The sequence below is a fragment of the Alosa sapidissima genome, chromosome 15 (assembly GCF_018492685.1).
Source record: "Alosa sapidissima isolate fAloSap1 chromosome 15, fAloSap1.pri, whole genome shotgun sequence".
Classification (NCBI taxonomy): Eukaryota; Metazoa; Chordata; class Actinopteri; order Clupeiformes; family Clupeidae; genus Alosa; species Alosa sapidissima.
Window position 1 is genome coordinate 22,150,875 of NC_055971.1, and position 8,843 is coordinate 22,159,717.

Below are 8,843 nucleotides of genomic sequence, written 5' to 3' on the forward strand. Positions count from 1 at the left end.
AGCCACAAGTGACCCAAAGTCCTTACCAGCCTCTCCAGTTTGGTCAGCAGCTGTTGTCTGGTTTTGGAGACTTGGGGTTGCAGTTACCACATCATCTTCACTTGCCCCATCTTTATATTCCACATAAGTGTAGTTTAGTGAGGGGTGGAAGTGGAATGGTCCATAACTACAACAACATGCTACATTTATGAAGCCACAAGTGACCCAAAGTCCTTACCAGCCTCTCCAGTTTGGGCAGCAGCTGTTGTCTGGTTTTGGAGACTTGGGGTTGCAGTTACCACATCATCTTCACTTGCCCCATCTTTATATTCCACATAAGTGTAGAAGTCCTTACCAGCCTCTCCAGTTTGGGCAGCAGCTGTTGTCTGGTTTTGGAGACTTGGGGTTGCAGTTACAACATCAACATTTAGTTTTGTCGAAACATCAACCTCATGAGCACCTCCTTCCTTGACATGCCTCTTTGGAAGACAGAAGACTGCTCAAAAGAAAAAAGAAATTATTACTTAAATCAGGATTTCTAAAAAAAGAATTAAACTGCAAAAAGACACTTAAAACACTAACCATTACTGAAAGTAGCAATCAGAACCAACACAACAACCTTTGCCATTACTGCCATGTTGAATCACCAAAAACAATGAGAAGGTTGAGTTCAAGCAGGCCTTATGGAGGCTTATAAAGGCATGACGCTCATGCTCAATTCAATGATAATTAGAATCACATGACTTCCAGGTGTATATCGTTTAGCGATTCATGGGGCTTAACAATAATGAGGAAGGCTAGTGTCGCAGGAGACATCTTGGACTATCTTGGATCAATTTGGCTTTGTTTTCAGCCAGAAAGCTTTTTTAACATGGTCTAACTGAATCAAGCTACAGTGGGTATTAGCAGAGCCCGTCTATGGAGAGCCTTGGCACTTCCTATTAAGCCCCATTGTATCGAAATTGGTTGCAGTTCCATTAGAATTCCACTGGGGGTGATCGCGGGCGAGCGCATGTTGAATGGGGGTCTATGGAGCTAGACGGCTAAATTTCTCTTTCACCTGCTTGTCGTGGAAGAATCATAGATTTTATTGTAGTTTATGCAAGTTCAATCTAGATTTTAGATCTGAAGTTGAATGAACGAGTACTTATGTCCTTTTCATTTCTTACAGGTTGGGTCGTTGTTGCCCATATCACGCAAGCATTGTGCTAATGAATGAAGTCATTGACATGGGCCTATTTGAAAGGCTTTTTAGAAGACTTACGTGACTTCAAAAAAGGAATGTGGAATCTGAGGAGGAACTGCAACCAGTCCAGAAACCGGAAGTAACCAGACAGTGCCAATACTCTTCCTATTAGACATTCTCTGGTATTAGTTAAGTTTGGACGGTTTTCTGCATGAATCATGCACGAATCACGCACGAATCGCGCACCATATTCTTGGCAGAAATGGCACAAACTGCAGTTGTCCCAAACAACAACCAGGTGGCACTTGGGAGTTCTGCCACCACTACTATTTTTGATGCGACTTGACTTACTGCTTCCATGACGCATCCAGTTGCCAAGTAGGCTACAGTAGGGGAGAACGGGGTAAGATGAGCCATTCTTTACACTCTTCATCATTCTAATGGGTCAAAGAGATTTTGTTTTGTAACCTTCACACCAAACAAAAATTCAAAATGTTCTACAACTTCTGTAACCAACAACTTTTTGATAACTTATAAGGGGATATAGATAAGGGTATAGGCCTACCCCATATGTAAGTAAGTTGATCCAAAACAAAGATTTCAGGTAAAAGGTTTTTATTTTCTGAAAACGATCATTTAATTTCTACAAACAGTAGCCTAACATACACCAACATTTCACTGAGAATTTGTCAAATACATTCAACTGAAAATGTGCCAAGGCAGGTTTAGACCTAAAAAAAAAAAATGTTGCCTGTTTACCATTTCATTCACATACAGTAAATAAGTCAGATTAATTTGCTGCCTAGTCTCTTTAGCTCTTACTAGGATAACACTCATGATTTCGTTTAGCCGTCACATCATAGCTTATAAGGGCACCAAGTGTAATGCATCTGAATGTTGTTCAGGTGGACTTACTTCCCACTCATGGTGGTGGCTCTACGATGGGTGCATCATTATGATTTATGATTTTTTAAGCAAGATCATGATTACATATCAGGTTAATTACTTATGAGTTCATCAGGTTTGTGGCCCCTCAACTAAAGTGTGAACAATGGCATGTGTTTAGAGAACTGCACAAGTTGTGTTCAAATCAGAATTTGAGTATAGTGATGACTACAATTTTGGCAGAAAAAGAAATCATGATCATTCTTAATAAATCATAATGATGCTCACCATACTTAATGCTTTAGTTGATGTGCTGTTTATGTATGTGGTCATGAATGAACTCATGTAAATTCCTGGTGATTCATGAGATATTAAGGAATGAAGTAATATGGAATTCATGCATGAATTCATGTACCCTTACCGTAAAGTGTTACCAAAAGTTCCCTTCCACATGTCAACTTTCGATTCCAAACAAGTTCATAAGGATTTATTTGCAACAATAAACTAGTAGATAGGCCAAGAAAAGCCCTTTGTATGCTGGAATCATGAACTACCATGCAAACTTTTAAAAAGTTCATACCCATTTTGTACACACATTGTATATAATAAGTATTCATTCATGTCTCAAGAACTAGAAAACATTAGCCTACCTCATTATCAGGGGTCAGTAAGTGGGATGAGTCCATGTTAATCACATTTTTTAGGCTTTGGCACAAGTTTATATTCTTTGCAATTTGCCTGTCTGTTGATTCTAGGCCAAGAGGTGATTTACTGCATCAGCAGTCAGTTTCTTGGAGTTTTATGCCCCCAACGTTGTCGCCAAGGCAGCGCTGCCTGGAAGGCACTAGGGTTAGGCATGGGTTAAGGTTGGGGTTAGGTTTAGGTGCCTTTAAGTCAGCGGTGGCAGCGCTGCCTGGAAGACGACGTTGGGGGCATAACACACCATCGAGCCTGTAGTTGACGGCTCTTAAAGTAATTTGTGAGTGAAGGAGACAGATACGGGATGTCCTGCTCATGCCTCCATCCTCCTATTGTTCCTTTCTCGTTCACAGTAGACACCTTAGATTTGTAATTAGACAAGCAAATTAGTTTGCCAGTGTGTTAGGAAAATTAACTAAAGCAAGGTCAATATCCACAAATTCCATTCTAAAGACAGACTCTAAAACAAACTTTGAACCAAAAATGATGTTCACATTACAGAATGAAGTCTTAAGTATATACTACAGGAGAGTCAGTAAAGAGGTTGCTAGTCAGCTTAACCACCAAACTAGACCCAAATCATGAAGACACTTCAAAAAAAGGAAAGACAATGTCTGATAAAATTTGGCCTTTATTGAATTCAAGATGGAGAAAGCCCAAGTGCAGAAAGTGACCCAGGATAAAGGAGAAGTTCCATTCACCATTAGCATTCTGAGCAGTCACTTCAGGAGTCATCATGGGAATCTACAGGGATAAAAAGCAGACTTCACTTTCAGTACAATAAGCCATTGCTTCAACCTGGGGTTAGTTAACTGGCAGACATTTTGTTGTGACTACTGGTTTATGAGGAAGCTACAGTCTGAAATATGAGCCAGGCCAGCCCACAATGTTCCATTTCTGCACCCTTGCTCTAAAGAGGGTCCTTGTACAGCATGTTGTTGGGCCAACATGAACTGCCTACAGTACATTTTTTACATAGTATAATGCAAGATGATAAAAACAGGAGATAAATACAACACTAGAAATCATTGGTGAGCAATCAATATGCTATTGTTCCAACCACAATATGGGTTTCTGTACCATTGCTCTGAAAATCCCTTGTGTGGAGTAGTAGCTAACGTGAACTGCACCTTCACAGCTCTACAATCTACAAGTAACTAGTATTTGCCTTCTGACACACCAAAAGTTCTGCACATTTCTTGCAGACACAAAATAGTCATGACTGAAATGCAGTAGAAAGTACTCAAATCTTAATAAAGCAGATTCTAATGCAGAGCACCAGGTCTGATCTGAGTCAACATTTCATCAAGATTGAAATTCTTGACAACCCAAAAATCTTCTTACACAACAGGAAATATGACAAAAAGCCAAACAATTACCAGTGATGGTGGTTCCATCTTGGGCAGAGGTAGTCCCATTTTGCAGATTCAGTACAGTGGTTAACACAACAGCATCCTCACTCGCACCATCTTGGGATTCCACGAGAGAGAGAGAGAAAAAAAAAAAAAGCATGGATCCGATTTTAGAACCAAACTGTGGTGATCATAAAAGCCAGCTGAAATCCCACGAACAGCAGTTGTAAACAAGACATTAATTAAACAGATTTTCTGCTGAAGAGTGCTGCCAGGTTTAGTAAATACTTAGAACTATATATGTAGTAAGAGTTAAGTCACAGAAAGCTCAGTTTGTGTTTGCCATGCCTAGATGCATTTTCCATGAATGCAAAAATTTGACCCTGTAAACCAAATTTGGAGATTTGTTTGAAAACACTTACAGGTTAGAAAGATGCAAGCACTGCGATCTGCTTTCTACAGGAGATCATTCACAAGACAGGTGTCTTCAATTTACTCACACTTGCATAAGAAATGTGCCAATTAAAATCAGCTGGTTTAGAGAAAGATTGGAACCATTGTGGCCCAAGCAATCAGTGGACAGTAGACTTCCCTCAGCATTTAAGTCAAGTTGATACACAATAGCCTTTTTCCTTGATTGAAACCCAATTTAATGTACTTGACAATGTTTAACAAAACTCAAAGCAAATGTGTAAACTACAGAGTCTTCCAAGTAACAAATAAATAAATTCCCTTACCAGTTACTCCATCAGTGGCAGATGACGTTGTCTGGTTTTGGGCACTTGGGGTTGCAGTTACCACATCATCTTCACTTGCCCCATCTTTATATTCCACATAAGTGTAGTTTAGTGAGGGGTGGAAGTGGAATGGTCCATAACTACAACAACATGCTACATTTATGAAGCCACAAGTGACCCAAAGTCCTTACCAGCCTCTCCAGTTTGGGCAGCAGCTGTTGTCTGGTTTTGGAGACTTGGGGTTGCAGTTACCACATCATCTTCACTTGCCCCATCTTTATATTCCACATAAGTGTAGTTTAGTGAGGGGTGGAAGTGGAATGGTCCATAACTACAACAACATGCTACATTTATGAAGCCACAAGTGACCCAAAGTCCTTACCAGCCTCTCCAGTTTGGGCAGCAGCTGTTGTCTGGTTTTGGAGACTTGGGGTTGCAGTTACCACATCATCTTCACTTGCCCCATCTTTATATTCCACATAAGTGTAGTTTAGTGAGGGGTGGAAGTGGAATGGTCCATAACTACAACAACATGCTACATTTATGAAGCCACAAGTGACCCAAAGTCCTTACCAGCCTCTCCAGTTTGGGCAGCAGCTGTTGTCTGGTTTTGGAGACTTGGGGTTGCAGTTACCACATCATCTTCACTTGCCCCATCTTTATATTCCACATAAGTGTAGAAGTCCTTACCAGCCTCTCCAGTTTGGGCAGCAGCTGTTGTCTGGTTTTGGAGACTTGGGGTTGCAGTTACAACATCAACATTTAGTTTTGTCGAAACATCAACCTCATGAGCACCTCCTTCCTTGACATGCCTCTTTGGAAGACAGAAGACTGCTCAAAAGAAAAAAGAAATTATTACTTAAATCAGGATTTCTAAAAAAAGAATTAAACTGCAAAAAGACACTTAAAACACTAACCATTACTGAAAGTAGCAATCAGAACCAACACAACAACCTTTGCCATTACTGCCATGTTGAATCACCAAAAACAATGAGAAGGTTGAGTTCAAGCAGGCCTTATGGAGGCTTATAAAGGCATGACGCTCATGCTCAATTCAATGATAATTAGAATCACATGACTTCCAGGTGTATATCGTTTAGCGATTCATGGGGCTTAACAATAATGAGGAAGGCTAGTGTCGCAGGAGACATCTTGGACTATCTTGGATCAATTTGGCTTTGTTTTCAGCCAGAAAGCTTTTTTAACATGGTCTAACTGAATCAAGCTACAGTGGGTATTAGCAGAGCCCGTCTATGGAGAGCCTTGGCACTTCCTATTAAGCCCCATTGTATCGAAATTGGTTGCAGTTCCATTAGAATTCCACTGGGGGTGATCGCGGGCGAGCGCATGTTGAATGGGGGTCTATGGAGCTAGACGGCTAAATTTCTCTTTCACCTGCTTGTCGTGGAAGAATCATAGATTTTATTGTAGTTTATGCAAGTTCAATCTAGATTTTAGATCTGAAGTTGAATGAACGAGTACTTATGTCCTTTTCATTTCTTACAGGTTGGGTCGTTGTTGCCCATATCACGCAAGCATTGTGCTAATGAATGAAGTCATTGACATAGGCCTATTTGAAAGGCTTTTTAGAAGACTTACGTGACTTCAAAAAAGGAATGTGGAATCTGAGGAGGAACTGCAACCAGTCCAGAAACCGGAAGTAACCAGACAGTGCCAATACTCTTCCTATTAGACATTCTCTGGTATTAGTTAAGTTTGGACGGTTTTCTGCATGAATCATGCACGAATCACGCACGAATCGCGCACCATATTCTTGGCAGAAATGGCACAAACTGCAGTTGTCCCAAACAACAACCAGGTGGCACTTGGGAGTTCTGCCACCACTACTATTTTGGATGCGACTTGACTTACTGCTTCCATGACGCATCCAGTTGCCAAGTAGGCTACAGTAGGGGAGAACGGGGTAAGATGAGCCATTCTTTACACTCTTCATCATTCTAATGGGTCAAAGAGATTTTGTTTTGTAACCTTCACACCAAACAAAAATTCAAAATGTTCTACAACTTCTGTAACCAACAACTTTTTGATAACTTATAAGGGGATATAGATAAGGGTATAGGCCTACCCCATATGTAAGTAAGTTGATCCAAAACAAAGATTTCAGGTAAAAGGTTTTTATTTTCTGAAAACGATCATTTAATTTCTACAAACAGTAGCCTAACATACACCAACATTTCACTGAGAATTTGTCAAATACATTCAACTGAAAATGTGCCAAGGCAGGTTTAGACCTAAAAAAAAAAAATGTTGCCTGTTTACCATTTCATTCACATACAGTAAATAAGTCAGATTAATTTGCTGCCTAGTCTCTTTAGCTCTTACTAGGATAACACTCATGATTTCGTTTAGCCGTCACATCATAGCTTATAAGGGCACCAAGTGTAATGCATCTGAATGTTGTTCAGGTGGACTTACTTCCCACTCATGGTGGTGGCTCTACGATGGGTACATCATTATGATTTATGATTTTTTAAGCAAGATCATGATTACATATCAGGTTAATTACTTATGAGTTCATCAGGTTTGTGGCCCCTCAACTAAAGTGTGAACAATGGCATGTGTTTAGAGAACTGCACAAGTTGTGTTCAAATCAGAATTTGAGTATAGTGATGACTACAATTTTGGCAGAAAAAGAAATCATGATCATTCTTAATAAATCATAATGATGCTCACCATACTTAATGCTTTAGTTGATGTGCTGTTTATGTATGAGGTCATGAATGAACTCATGTAAATTCCTGGTGATTCATGAGATAAAGGAATGAAGTAATATGGAATTCATGCATGAATTCATGTACCCTTACCGTAAAGTGTTACCAAAAGTTCCCTTCCACATGTCAACTTTCGATTCCAAACAAGTTCATAAGGATTTATTTGCAACAATAAACTAGTAGATAGGCCAAGAAAAGCCCTTTGTATGCTGGAATCATGAACTACCATGCAAACTTTTAAAAAGTTCATACCCATTTTGTACACACATTGTATATAATAAGTATTCATTCATGTCTCAAGAACTAGAAAACATTAGCCTACCTCATTATCAGGGGTCAGTAAGTGGGATGAGTCCATGTTAATCACATTTTTTAGGCTTTGGCACAAGTTTATATTCTTTGCAATTTGCCTGTCTGTTGATTCTAGGCCAAGAGGTGATTTACTGCATCAGCAGTCAGTTTCTTGGAGTTTTATGCCCCCAACGTTGTCGCCAAGGCAGCGCTGCCTGGAAGGCACTAGGGTTAGGCATGGGTTAAGGTTGGGGTTAGGTTTAGGTGCCTTTAAGTCAGCGGTGGCAGCGCTGCCTGGAAGACGACGTTGGGGGCATAACACACCATCGAGCCTGTAGTTGACGGCTCTTAAAGTAATTTGTGAGTGAAGGAGACAGATACGGGATGTCCTGCTCATGCCTCCATCCTCCTATTGTTCCTTTCTCGTTCACAGTAGACACCTTAGATTTGTAATTAGACAAGCAAATTAGTTTGCCAGTGTGTTAGGAAAATTAACTAAAGCAAGGTCAATATCCACAAATTCCATTCTAAAGACAGACTCTAAAACAAACTTTGAACCAAAAATGATGTTCACATTACAGAATGAAGTCTTAAGTATATACTACAGGAGAGTCAGTAAAGAGGTTGCTAGTCAGCTTAACCACCAAACTAGACCCAAATCATGAAGACACTTCAAAAAAAGGAAAGACAATGTCTGATAAAATTTGGCCTTTATTGAATTCAAGATGGAGAAAGCCCAAGTGCAGAAAGTGACCCAGGATAAAGGAGAAGTTCCATTCACCATTAGCATTCTGAGCAGTCACTTCAGGAGTCATCATGGGAATCTACAGGGATAAAAAGCAGACTTCACTTTCAGTACAATAAGCCATTGCTTCAACCTGGGGTTAGTTAACTGGCAGACATTTTGTTGTGACTACTGGTTTATGAGGAAGCTACAGTCTGAAATATGAGCCAGGCCAGCCCACAATGTTCCATTTCTGCA